The sequence below is a fragment of the Corvus moneduloides genome, chromosome 3 (assembly GCF_009650955.1).
Source record: "Corvus moneduloides isolate bCorMon1 chromosome 3, bCorMon1.pri, whole genome shotgun sequence".
NCBI classification, from domain to species: Eukaryota; Metazoa; Chordata; class Aves; order Passeriformes; family Corvidae; genus Corvus; species Corvus moneduloides.
The window spans coordinates 62,909,710-62,924,819 of record NC_045478.1 but is presented as its reverse complement, the minus strand read 5'-3'; positions in this window follow the sequence as shown (position 1 = coordinate 62,924,819).

The window sequence follows — 15,110 nt, the reverse complement described above, 5'->3', positions numbered from 1 at the left end:
CTTACTGAAGTCTGAGGAGGACTAGGAGACAGCAAAGGTAGTCAGACTATCACTTAACAGCCCTAACCTGCAGAATCCCTTATTTTGATATGGATAAATTTATCTTGCACATTATTTCCTGCATTATGTATCCGTTAACTTGGAGGAGCTGCAAACAGGGAAGGAAGCAAGGAGCATGGAGATAAGAGTGCTCCAGATGATGATTTTTGCAAGGCTGCAAAAGTATCATGAAACTCAGTGCATGTGCACTGTGTGGGGAGGGGGTGACAGAGAGGAGGTGACAGCTTTAAGTCCCTTCCATCCTGCCCAATAAATCTGTGTCTGACAGATCCCCACAGGCCTATATATCATTTTCTTTTTCTTTAATTAGGAGACCAGCTGCAACTCCTTGGTCAGAGCCCAGCCAAGCTTCCCATGCTCCTTCTATAAGTTCCTCCAGCAAATAATGCTAAGAAGCAAAGAAACTGAATACAAAATTTAGCATGTGACAAACTCTTCCATGTGTGACCTCTGTACTACCAGGCAGCCTGAAAATCTACATCAGACTGACTTTCTGCATAAGGTCACGACAAGGCAAAAAAAAGAATGGATCTAGACAGTCTATGAACTTTATTTCCCACCCAGTCTTTCCCCTTTTTCCATATCTCCACACATTATGTACCATTTTTGCACAATCTGAATGAAGAAGAAGCACAGACTTCACGATAAGTATGTGCCATCTACAGTGAGGTAGTTCCTTGTTTAATTCTGATGAATTTGCAGTTAGTTAAATATTTACTGGAGGGAAGCACACTGTCCCAGAGAATATTTTTGAGAACTTAATCCCAGAAGCAGGGAGAGGCCATTGTCACAACTTACTTCTGTTCAATATACCCAAGATAATGAAATACAGCTTCCCACAACCCCTTCTCTTCCTCTTTCCTCCAAGAGAAAAGTAACTCTTTCAGAAATTTGCTGGCTATCTTGGGACTTTCCACTGGAAGCAGCAATTGCCTGCAAGAAGCTGAAAATCCAGACCAAATCCAAACGGTGCATGCCAGTCTGTTACCAGTGAGCTGAGGAACAGAGAAGCTTTAACTGCTGTGTCCTGTGTATTGCACATCCACTGTGGCTCCTCTTCCCCCAGAAATAATGTTTTGAGAAACAAATAATCAGGAAACAGAATCATTCTGCAGCAGGCACTACAGTTCTGTGCTATACAGGCACCTGAGGTGCAGAACTGATTAAAGCTTGTGAGCTCAGGTTACCCTCGAAGCTTGGCGCCGTTTGCATTTTCTTCTTTCAGAGAAAGGTAAGGAACAAGGGGCTACTGCCACTGCCTGGAAACCTCCCCAGCCTCACTGCTGCCACTTCCAGTTCTGCTCTGCTCTAGTGGCACAAGAAGTAAGATGTACCCATCCAAGTCTATCCTTTTTGGAAAGCAACAGTGGGGATGCTCCTAAATCCATTTTGAAGCTTATTTCACAGTAAGTCTGTATAGCTTCCTGGAGAGGCTGCATATTGTATCATCAGCTTAACTCTGAAAATACCAGACAGTTCTGAAGTAGCTTTTTTAGCAGGACAGTGAGCTGGCAGTGCAAACAGGAACAGCTGAAATCATCACTCTTTCCTGCTCTCATTCTGAGTCCCACATCCCATTTCCTCATTCTGTCTTCAATCACTGTGTCCCCAATATGTTCATCAGGGAACAGCAGTCAATATTAAATGCAGAGCCTCTTCAAATGTAATCAGATGGATAATAATAGGTGACATTATAAATTAATCTAGCGAAAGCCATTCAGGACAGTGGAAGAAAAAAATGTGTGCAGTAAACAACCTTTGATTCACCTTAACCTTTCAAGATAGTGATCAGACTGAATGCTAGTTTTTACAGGACACAGTGGGGGGGGAGATCATGCTCTACACTCCTACAGACTGGTTTGATGTTCTGCTGTTACAGTGATAGCCTCAGTAGCCAGAATGAGTTAGAGAAAAAAATAAAAGAAAGGACCGCTGTGAATGACAAGTCTCTCAAGATGGTAGGGAGCACATTAGGCTGTTACCAAGTAAAGTGCACTTAAAACCAGTCCATGCTATGGTGCTTTGTTCTCTCCTATAACAAGACATGGCAGGTCAGAGGTTTGGTGTAGACAGAAAATACTGGTAAAGGCTCTTTCTAGGTTTCTTGACAGAAGCTTTAGCCTCTCCCAGAGCACCACAGCAGGATGGTGAAATAGTGTTGCTGTGTTCCCCTGGAAGGTGCATGCTCTGCACTGGGGCACCGGCGTGGGCAGGCTGGACCAGACTCTTCAGCTGCTGGACTCCCCAGGCACCGGGATGGGCAATGGCTGTGTGGCAAAGCCGGTGCCTGCTGGAAGTGTCACGGTGTGCCAAGAGGGAAGGCCACCACGTTCAACCATCAGCAGGACTGGCTGCCTGGCAGGAGCACACTCACAGGGGAGCGAAGGGTGAAGAGGCAGCTGGAGGGTGATGAGGGGCTGGGTGTGCCACAGGAACGTCCTGTCGCCACCACCCCACGTGCACCAGGGGTCCATGAGCAAAGGTGCCAGCTCCTGGTCTTTCCTATAAACCCTTAATTCATTACACAGCTCTGGCCCTCCTCAGCTGCACACAGGCAGGGCAGATAAGAGGACAGAACACATTAACAACAGCAGGTTCCTGGGGTGAGATTAGGCTCCACCTATGCCTTAGAGGATATCGGTCCCATCCAAAATTGCCCTGAAGTAGTTAGCTGAGGACTTAGATAATCGATTTGGTTTGCTGCTCAGACTGTCCTTTGCTCCCAGTTATTCATCACTGCCCTGCTTAATTCACCATAAAGGAATTCCTGAGGAACTGCCCTGCCGTCAGGAAGGCTCTGTTTATTCAAAGGGAAGACCAAAAGTGCCAATAATTGAATGATTTCACTTGGCACCGACTGCTTAATTTAAGCAGATTTCTTTAGCAGAGAAACAGCTTTGGGGGGTGAAAAAAAGAAAAGAAAAGGGAAAAAAAAGAAAGAGAAGAATTAAGATCAAGAATAATGAAGTTTTTTGTTAATTAGCCACCAGAAAACAGGCTCCAAAGCTACAAAGACCATATGCAGTAAGTACCATGCTTTGCTGTGGACTCATTGGTGTTCCTGCAGAAAATACACAACGAAGCAAGAGGAACCTCCACTAGGTCAACACTGCTGGTCCCCTTTGGCTTTACAGTTTATACCATGTTCCTGGAGAGCTGGGGCTGACCAGTGGAGAAACTGGTTCCTGTCCAAATCTTTTGATTAAACTTCTGCTATTTTCCCTTATTTTCAAATGTTAACCTGGGGCCCTTCCTGTCACAAAATTTCTGAAATATATTGGCTGATACTAGCAGAATACAAATTATTATAAAAAGAGCACATGCATTGACAATCATATTGTCTTTTTAATGTATTATAACAGTATAACAGTATTTCCTTTCCCAGCATTTTCTATCCCACTCTAAGCAACAACTCTACACTGCAAAAATATCAGCTGCTATAAGACGAATAAACTGTTGATGCTTGCAAATGATATCAGAACTCAATATTTGTAGAGCCGACGTATAACATGTTAAATAGAGTTTTCATTGCTCTACTTGGATGATTTCTGTTTAACCCTTTTATTCTCTCCTCAGAAATTCAGAAGAAGAGTGACGGAGCAAACTTGTAGCAGAGCTGAAGAAAGAAAGGTGTACATTTAAAATATTTCAACTCCAACCCAGTGATTACAGTACAAACCTAGCATTTTATTTCTCAAAACGTAACACAGGACAATATGAAACTGAAACTAAATAAGAGGACATTCGATATAACTGGAAGCATAGCCCACAAATTTTGCAGCATAATGATCTCTCTGATATCTTTGTCTTTCTTGCAAAGTCACATGAAAACATAGGTTGCACCAACACAAATAGCTACTCCTTTACCACACACACTTGGCTTTCTTTATATCACTGAGTTTAGCATGTCACTAGTCACATCTCCAAAAAAAACATCACTATAAGAATCCTTTACAATAAATCCTTCTGCAACATGTTGTTCCTGGCCTGTACCATATACTTAATGTCAGAGACACAAAATAATCTTTTCCAAATTATTTGCATGAAAGCTTCACACTCTATCAATTAAAGCAGGAAATGGGATGTTTAAGAAAAAGCCCACATTCTGATTTTCCATAAAACCTCTGCTATAAATACACCCAGATTCACTTCATGCTGTGTTTGTGATTAGAATCCTTTGCGGAAACATTGGCTGGTTAATAATCATCTACATCTGTCACAATATCCCATTTATGCTTCAGCCTACATCCTTCCATTGTTTTATTAGCTACCTTCGATAAAGGATTGTCAGAATTATTTCCTCTTTGTTTGCAGGAATAATCTGAGGATGAAAGAGGAGAAATTAAAACCGGAAAGGTGACGCTGACTTGTAGTACAACTGGGATGGCAAATAAAGATTTTTAAAGGTCTTGCACATTGTTCAACCACTAAAGCAGCATGTTTATTAACTAGAATTTACAGCCTAGACCACCCCCTGAGTTTTTAAGGGTCTGACCTGACCAACCCCAGGTGGTTTGCCCTTTCTCAGGGTTCATCCCAGGAGCGAAGTCCTGAGACCCTGGTGGCAGAGGGCACAGCTGTGTCACCCCGATGCAGTGCCGGCTGCATTCCCAGCAGCTGGCAGGGACCTGAGGCAGCAGGTCTCTGCAGGGCCCTAATCAAACCTCTGTCCTGGGGCTACTTCTGTATAATCCATGATGACACAGCTACTGAGCCTGCAACAGGCACAGGGACCAAAAACCTCTGCAGATGTTTGCAGCTAAATGTACAGTTTGGTTCATGACCAGCGTCACAAAAAACACAGTTCTGCTGCTGAATTCGTAAGTTAAAAAAAACAAAAACCCTACAGATCTCTTTTTGCACAGATTGAAATGAATTGGTGGGATAAAAATGCAGTCTCTAACATGAAAAAGGGGTGAGAAACGGACAGTGTACATTTTACAGGCAACAGAGAACTAGGATCCCATTTATAGCCAGGACAGTTTCCAAACTGATTTGCCCCACTGCAATTCTTGTTTTGATATATTAAAAAACACACACTACCAATTTCTTACCAGAGGTAACATGTCCTCCCCTGATTGCCCTGGGTCTGAGGGCTGCCCTAGTGGGCTGAGGAAAGCCCAGAAAGACTGAAGGGGAGCATGTAGGCACAAGGCTAGACAGCCTTCAGCTGAAGACCTGCCAAAACCTTTGCAAGGACAAAATCCCCTCATGCCTACCTTGCAGGGACCCCTGCTCCCCACCTTGGGGAGGTGTTGGTTGGTTCTTGTCTTGCTGATGTCCAGGGGAGCAAAGAAGCTGGGGTGCTCTGCTCTAAGGCAGACTGGGCTGACAGGTAATATTACCCACCACAAAATACTAGAAGAGAACAATTAGTGCTATTGAGAGTTAATGAGTAGCAATGATAACAGAGGTAATGTTGCCAGTTGGATGCCCTCCTTTAAGCAGCCAGATTGCAGAGTTAACCAGAGGCAAAACACATTTCCAGCTGCCAGGTGAGAAGCAGAGGGAAAATGTTTTTTGAACGCATATAACAGGCATCTAAGGGTGATCCACAGTCTTCTGGAAACTTGTTGCTGAAATTACTCAACTGATCTGGCTAGCTTTTGATGGTGCCTGCTGCATATTAAGGCATTTGATGCATCCAAAAGCACTAAAAGGAAAGAAAACCATAACAGTGTGCCAAGTATTAATCTGACCCTTCATTTCTGAGCAAGACACACACTGGCTCCATTCAAACTGCCTCATGATTTGTTTTGCCATTGGAAAAGGCAAGCTCTACTTCAGTTAAATTTGCCTGAGTGCTTTAACTAATCAAGACTTACACATTAACATTTGACTAAGTCAGAAGAAAGCATGACGACAAAACAGCATGGCGCAGACCAGGAGAAATATCTGTGAAGTACAAATAACACATGAAAGAAAACAGCATATTCTGTGCTGGGGTGGAATTGCCATTTTCCCCAGTTGGTGTGGGATGCAGCCCACCCAGTCAAGCCTTGTGCTGAGCAGTGAAGGTGGTGGCATTGCCTAATCAAAGGGTACTAAGAACAGATTGAGTTTTCCCCCCTAAGCAGAGCTAGAAGAACACACTGCCTGAAACTGACTTTTGAGTAAGTCCACAGAAAGGGTAAAAGCACCTTGCCCGTTGCCTGCAAAAAAAAAGTAATCACTAAAACAAACACCTTTGCCCACATACTTGAGAAAGAGAGGAGGAACCGAGGAGGAGAGAGAGGAGATGAAATAGGAAAAAAAGAGACTGTGGTTGTCACCTGGAACCCAGCAGGGAAGGACACACAGAGTCAGCTGTACCTCAGGACCTTGGTGGCACCAAGCCCTGTGACTGGCACAGCACTCACCTGCTGCTCCCATGGGACCACATGGCTGTGCTCCTGCTGTATGTTCACTTCTGGCAACAGGAGTCCGTGTTCACTTCTGGCAGCATCACAAGCTACACCACTAAGAATAAAACTACTTTTTGTTCATTCCTTAATTATATGTGCAACAATGTTCAAGTCCAATTTCCATCAAAACTTATATGTCTCTAAAACAAAGACGTTTCATGCTGTTGCCCACCCCTCCTTCTCTCTGTTTCTCTGCAGTCTGATTGAGCAGCCCCACAGCAGGAGGACCATGGTTCCCAGTGATCAGGAGCCAGGCCAATTCGAGGAACAGGCAGCAACCTCTAAGCCAAGGACGGTCACCAGCTATACATTGGGTACAGCCACAGCCACTTTTGCACTATTACCTGAACCCAAGAGCTGGCTTTTGGAAAGGAAAGCAGAAGCTATTGGTGCTCTACAGACCTCCCCAGGCTGGGCCTAGAAGCAACACGGCCACAGTAGCAGATATCCAACTCCTGACTGCAGCAAAATGCAAGCGAGAAGCCCATCAGAACACTGAGGCCAGGATTGCTCCTCTACACCTCGTTACCCCTCCAGCACTTCTGCACCATGGGGGTGGCGCAGCAGCCCACCCAGGCTTCTGTCCAAGCTGCACAAAAACATCCTGGGAACTGCACTATAAACCAGACAGTCTGTGAAAAATAAGAGCTGAAGACTCACTACCCCACCAACCAAATACTGTACCTCTGAGCACCACAACTACATCAGTTAATCCTGCTCTAGGATCTTATGAGGTAAGGAGAAAGACAGACAGCCTGCAACAGTTAAAGCTATCGCTTTGATCAGTATTTCACAGAAGTAAACTATAAAGCCACATCATCTATTCAGACTCATGATGTCCTTGTCAGTTTCCAAACAATTCAGAAGAAACATCCAGTTCCCGCATGCTTGCTCAAATATGCAGCCACAGCAGGCAGCGGAGGCTGCCTTGCACACAGCCACTTCTGGCCAGGCAAATGAGAAAATATCAGTGTCCTACAACAACCACCCACATTCTGGGTTTAGATTAATTTCACTTTAAAGGACTTAGATTTGAGAAACCATAGCTACAAAAGTGGAAAACACAAATGAAATAGTAATGACTTGCTAAAAATCCTGCCTATGAGGGAAGCAGCTCCTGCCTTCATATACCAGATTCAATACCACTGTTTTGCATCTTTGGTTACATTAACCTTCTCCAACATCGAATTGAAAAGAACATTACTTAATCTGTCTGTTAAGAGGGTTTGATTAACAAGCAGGTCTGACAAGTCCAGCCAGATAACTGGACAAGACCACCTCTTGTAAATACAACAGGTAAGCCCTTCTCTGTGACAGCATTAGTTCAATAGACATAACATATTCTGCAAATAAAATATAACTCATAAGTCACACTGTGTTCACATTCATACTGTAATTCATCTTAAATATCTCTACCATAGTTCATGTAGTCTATCAAGAGGCATCTCAGCAGAAGTGTGATTCACAACTTCACAGGAATGCTGGGGGAAGGTTTTTGCTATCACTGTGAATGTTGATAATTGTATCGCTACTGAGAATAACTTGGAGGAAGGCACTGCACAGTAATACTAGATGAGTTTTCTGCATCTAAAAAAGGGAGAGATTTCCTCTTTTGAGTCCACCACAAATGTATGAACCTCCTTGATCAGTTCTAATCATCAGGTTCTTGACACTATGTGCAGATCTATGTTTGCTGCTAACATACCAACAAGCTGCTGTGGTCCATAAAAACAACCCATTGGAAGATGTCACCTTGGTAATTTTCAAACTTCTTAAAGAAAAAAAAATCTCTGTTAACCAAAAGCTTTGATTAAACTCTGCTGGTTAAGCCCTGTAACAAGTAGAGAGTGATAGATCACAAAGCAAAAACATATAAGAAAACTAAAGCTTAAAAAAAACGTCAAACCCACTACATCTTTGCACCATTTCTGTGCTGTCCCTGTGTCAGACAAATGCTTTGCAGCCCTTCACACACCAGAACAATGGCTCCCAAAGTGACGGAAATGGCATTATCCAAGAATTTCAGCAACATTAGTAGTGCAGTGTTTCCTGAGACCGCTACAAGCCATAAACAACCATGGAGAAGTCAGCCTGAGATGCCATTTTGACTCCATCTGTGCAGCAATTAAATGGTGCATGAGAGCCAGTATTCACTCCTACTCAGAGACAGAAGCTCTGCCACACAACCCAAACCTTCCCAAAGCACTGCCTGGACACCCACTGGATGGTTCCTCTGCACTGGGCACCTCCAGTGACAGGCAGGGAGAGGGTGGGATTCATATTCTTTGATCAGAGCTAACTTGGTAAATTAACCAGTACTCCAAGTTCCTGCTGCAGTTAGTGGAATGACGCAGGCATTTCAGAGACTAATTCATCTCCTTTTCAATAAGTGTCAGAGATAGCAGGGTGCTCATATTAACTCTCCTCTTCTTGCAGCTAGAATATGTGCATGCCTCCTCTCTTGCCATGAAAATATGAGATGCAATCTATTCTGCGTGATTGTTTCAGATTTGGTTTGTTTTGTTGTTTTGTTTTTTTTTTTTTAATCCAAATAACATACTCATTGACATTTTTAACTGCTACTTTTCCTGAAAATAAGCCTTTCCTCTCTACTGACAAGCTGCACATCTTGCAGTAATTGAAAAAAGGACAGCACTAGATAAGTGCATCCTGTCTGCCTTGAAATCAGTCTGCTACTTCCTTTTCCAAGAAGATAAGAAACATCTGTATACAGGCATTACTACACAAAAGCTACCTCTCTGTCAGGAAAAGCCTAATTGAAAATTCAAATAACATATATACCTCATGGACACAACCCGGTGTAGCAATTCAGGTAGGTATGTTACAACCTGAGCAACGAGGGGGTGCCATCGAGCTGTCCAAATTACATACAAGAGCTGTCTCTCATTCAGAGACACAAATCTCACAGTCACCTTTTTCTCACCACGTAATTATAAAACATAAACTACACCATATATTGATTCCTTTCCTATGTTTCCTATATTCTTTTTCTAGCTATTCTTTTCCATCACCTCTCCTCTTCCTATCTTCCATTATTCTCGCATCAACATCACAAATTTTATCTGCTATACAACTATTCTTCATCCCCATTCTCCCTCCTGCAGATGTGTCTCTTCTTTAATACAAACCTGCTTCCTCTGGTTCATGCAAGCCACCCCACTCGACTCCCCAGATCCCTGTTCCTGCTCTGACTGCAGCCCAATAATGAGTCCCCAAAACCCATCCAGTTATCCATGTGAGGCAGGTCAGGTCATGCCCCACTTGGTTCACCAGCAGCAGTAGCTTTCTGCTGCAGGCACTGTTCTGAAGCTGGATGCTCAGGAACATGAGCTGCAAGTGGGGTTAGATCCTGTCAAAGGGGAGGTACTCTGTCACACATCCTCAGCTATCACACCCGCCTAGCTCTCCCCACTCCCTTATCTCACTGCATCACTCTCACAGTCCGTGTGACATGCCTTAGGAGATGAGTAACGTTGTCTGCTACAGCTGCCTGCTACCAATCTCTCGGGCACAGAGAGCTGAGGATGTCCTGGGTCCGTGCCTGCAAGACAGACGGATGGCCATGCTGCCATCCTGCAGGTTTATGTGGGCTTTCTTCCACTCACATCCTTGGACTTCCAAGTTCCTCTGCCCACCCTGACTAGCAGAGCATCCACTTCTGTTACATTTCTTTATTCCACCTGTGCCATGGCATCAAAGCTAGCTTGGAGCAGTCTTTGAACAGCTAGGTTTTCTTCCACTGTAACAGTTTATTACAGAAAACAAAACACGGCAGTGAATATAAACTAGTTATTACGGAGTTATTCACTGATGCGCTGAAATCAGACAATCAATCAGTATCAGTTTTCCCCTGCAACAAAGTTATTTGTAGCTAGCTGTCTCCCTGCTACAGAAAGTTTCCTAGGCTAAATGCACTGATGACGCCCAAGTCAACGGGTGTTTGTCACCCTGAAAATAGAGATGACAAGTACAAACAGGTCCTAACCACCAGCTGAGAGGAGCAGGAGAACTCTGCAGGTGATACAAACCATCATGCAACCATGTCATACAGGAGAACAGAGAGAGCAAGGTGCTGCTTGCCTGGCCCTGCCTTCACTCCTTACACCAGACCCTTCCACAACCACTTCAAAGATTTGAACTTGGGAGAAGGCCACAGCCAAGTCCTTTTCTAAGGACGTTAAGAGTAGTTCACTCAGAAGACAACTCTTCATGTATTTGAGCACCCCACCTTCCAAAGAGGGTTATCTTCCCACCAGCCCAGCCCATCTAACAGGTGCTCCAGCAGATGCCAGCACCAGAGGGGCAAACCTGGGAGGGAACCCCTTTCCTGCAGATGCTCCAATGGCTGCTGGCTGCTATCTGGTGATCCAGGCAGGCCCTGGCACCAGCTGCAGCTCCAGCTCCAGCAGGAACCCCACCCAGGACCACTGCTCCTCCCTGACACACCCGATCCTGCACAGCCTGTCTCCAAATGCTCCATTATCTTAACCAAAAATGTCTGAATGCATTTTCATGTGAAAACTCTACAGCAGCACAACATCCAAAAGCCACATTCTCCTCCTCGGAAGTGCAAGGAGGGAGATTTGATTTGTAGAAGTCAAGTACAGAAGTGTAAGTCCCATCATCCAATTAAACAGGTAATGTATTACAACTTTTTGTAACTTCATTCATTTACCATCTTCCTTTCCTTATCCAGCAATATCCCCACTGTGTATTTACAAATTAAGTTGCTGATTTGGGGTGATAAGCTCCTCTGAACATGTGATACATTCTTGATCTTCACCAGAAAAACAACAGCTCCATCCTGTATTTTTCATATTGGTGCAATTGTGAAGCAAAACAAAATCCACATTTTTCTATTTGGCTGGAAAGCCTGCCTTATAAATAGTCACAGAATAAAACATAATGATGACAGCAGGTGTGGAAAAAAATAATGAGCTTTGAGAATGGTTCAAACAGTTTTCTCAAAAAAGCAGCAATTAATTTACATTTCTTCTCCATGTGCAAATCATTACTTTTGTGTTGTTAGTCTTATTTTTTCCTTTCAGTGTATTTTTTTTTTCAGGCACACATGAGGAAAGTTGAAATGACACTACAACTAAAAAGATATAGTCACTAAACAGTATGAGCCAGCAATTTTTAAACAAAAATAAAATAATCTTTCATTTCTTAAAATGTTCAAATACAATCATTCTTTAAGCAATATTGTTGGAACTTTCACAGAATTACTTTGTTCAGTTATTTAAAAAGAAGACATAGACAATTTGAAGAAATAAAAAAGGAAGGACAAACCTCTTTGGAAAAAGAGAACAAAAGTAAAATGAAGATTATTCTTTCTGTATATAAAAGGCTTGTATAAAGAGATTTTGCATCAGCTCTTGGTCAGCCTCATCAAGAAGACATAAGAAATCAATCAGCTTGATTTTCAGCGAGGAAGCTTTTGTAAAGATGTCAAGGAAAGCTTTCTAAGTATAAGGACAGCTAAGGCCAAGCTACTTGAGGAAGGTTAAGCATACAGACAAATTAGCAAAAAACAGCAATGTGGGAGGAAAATGACCTTATTATCCCTTACAATGGTGCTAAAAGCCTCCAGTAACTGACTGTGCCAAAATGAAACAAAAAATGATTGTTGCAAGTGTCAGCAGGTTGGATTAATTTTTACCTGAAATAGGCAAAAGCAATATTTTCCATATAAATTATGCACAGTTTAAAACTAATGGCTTTGAAACTTTTTAATATTGTATTGCTTTAGAATAGCCTTCTCAGATTTAGACTACATTTTGGGAAAATTCACAGTATAAATTTTCCATGCACTCCTTGCAGAAGTGTTTGGAATGAACATTCACTAGCTGACAGTACAGTTGTGCATTTATATATGAACTGATCTTCACGACAAAGATAGTTTTCTTAGGACATTTTGTTACTTCTTGCCAAAAACTAAGCTACCACTTCACAGTGTAACACTCACTCTTTTCTTTCTACAGTCTAGACAGAAGCAGTGACTCTCTAACTAAGCTTTCCAAATCCTGACAGTTATAAAACCTCGGTATTAAAATTTCACAGCATTTTAACTAATGAAATGGTTCTGACCAATACTGTTAAAAACCCTGTTTGTTGCAGGAGGCAACATTCAGCAATACAATCAGATTGGCATCTCTGTCCCAGGAGAGCAAATCTTCCTCAAAGTTGCCAAGGTCAGGGGGAGAAAGAAAAAAAATTAAAAAGCAGTGAATGAGTGCTGACCCAGATCCCTTTGATGGTGGTAAAATCCCCACAGTGTTCAGTGATGCCAAGACTTTGTCTAGGGAAATTATTACAGTTTTCTGCTATGGTAACTAGTTAAAAAAATCAGGCTGTTTACTGCAGAATGCCACCTGCTACTGCTTGGCAAAGTACATCCAAACAATCACATAGGGCATATTACCACAACAAATGGGAGTTTTCATTTACAAACCCAGAAGCGCTGTGCTGAAGTGGTATCCTTATCCCCAGTCAAAGGCAGGGGGAAAGACAAGGAGAAGAGAGATGGGTACATGGACAAGAGAGCTTCTCCAGGCAGAATGATGGCCAAGGTGTGGATGGGGCTCAACTCCCCCAAGCACTATTGCTGCATCTTCTCCTATAGGGTGCATAATTAATTCAGCAGGAAAGGATTGCATGTGGTGCATTGTCTGTCAAAACACATGCAGAAAAGCAGAAGCTGGTAAAGTACCATATACTGCTTATTTCAGCACATTCTGTGAGGTTCACATAGTGAACTTGGAAGGGCACACAGTGGGCCAGGCTCACTGGTCCAGTTAGGAGGACCAGCCTCCAGCACTGACCAACGGCAGCAGAAGCAAAACAGGGTTTGGGGGGAACTGCAGAAATACAGCAGTCATGAAGTGGTCTATCAAGGACTGAAGTCTTTTGGTTTTTCAACAAAAAGATGGGAACTAATGTTTCTTTAGATGTCGGGGTCCCTCCCCCTGCCATGTGGCCCTGGGAGAGGGGCCCTGGGGACAGACACGGGGTTTCCCTGCCCCTGCTCAGCCTCGTTCCCATTGGTTGGTTTGTGTTCCCTGCGCGGGCAGAAGGACCCTTGGTCCCGTGACTGGAACAGTTCCTCGTCAGAGCCCCGGCCTTGCGGCTGGAGAAATAAACATCTCTGAAACATCTATCAAGAATCGGTCCATAGATATTTCTTTTCCACAGCCTCCTTGTTTGATACATCGTGTTACAATATCCCCACTGTAGCATTTAGGAGGAAAAAAAATTTGGTCACACAATCTGTGTTATTCAGGAAATCAAACGAGATGATCACAGGGATCCCTTCTGGCCTCAAAATATATTGATTTTTAAAATATTGTCATTCTCTCTGTTTTTCCCCATGAAGTCCAAGGAACTTAGGAAACCCATCCTTCATCTCCTGCATTTTACAATACATCTTTCTTTACTGATTCTACAGAAGACTTGGAAATCAAATATCTTTTCATTTCCAACTTCTGGGAATAATCAAAACTTGTTCAACACTATGGCTTTTATTCCAACACACATAAATAGCTTCTTGACTTGCACAAAACCTGAAACCACTTTAATCAATCAGCTATATATAGTCTGGATAAATACTGAGTCTGAGATACTGGGTAAAAAGCCAATCCTGTGCTATTTGCTAATACTTTGATCTAATTTCACATTATTTTAAGAAGAAATGAAAAATATTCTGGTGAGGACAAAGGCAACAGTAAAAAAATTACAGCATGTAAAAGCTAGAGAATACGTACATTAGCTAAAAATTCAACTTGTTCCAAAAGCATTTCAAAAGACAGAAATACATATAGAGTTATCAGAAAATAAGACAAAAATGTCCATAAATTTGTTTTTTTGTTACTCCCAGAGGAATTCACTCTTGTTTTTCCAGAAACCTACCACTATATAAAGTATATTTAATAGCATTAGTAGACAGCACTACAGTCTCATTGTGTGTATAACGCACTGCTCCATTTTCTATGGAAGCATTATGGCACAGGTGATTTATGCCTGTGCCACAGAAAGGGCTATTCTGTAGAAATATCACAGGAAATGACACACGGGAAATAAACCAACACAGACATCTTACAATCATTTCCTAAGCTCTAGCACAGCAATCTGCTGAGCTCCTGAAACAACCCAGATGCTGCTGACGCAAGGAATGAACAAGCACCAAAAAGGCCTCCCTCTTCCCAGGCTTCTGGGTCCCAAGAGGAGAAAAGGATGAACGAGGCAACAAGGTATGGAATAGTTGGTTATTTGTGACCTGGAAATATGCTTTATTGGGTACTAGCTGCTCAGTCCTGTCATGGTTCATCTACAGTGGGTATGGACAGATGGGGGGGACCTGCCACAGCTGTGAAAACAAGAAAACTGAAGATTAGTATGTGGTGAAGGCTCCAGCAACAGCTGGGGAAAAGAAAGTCATGTAGAAGCCAAGTGGCAATAAGCCTCCTGCCAAAGCTTTCTCCTCTTCCTCCCTTATGATAGGGGGCTTATAAGAAAAATGAAAATAGACTTTTTAGCAGGTCCTGCAGTGACAGGACAAGGAGTAATAGTTTTAACCTAAAGAACAGCAGATTCAGACTAGATATAGAGAAGACATTTCCTATGATG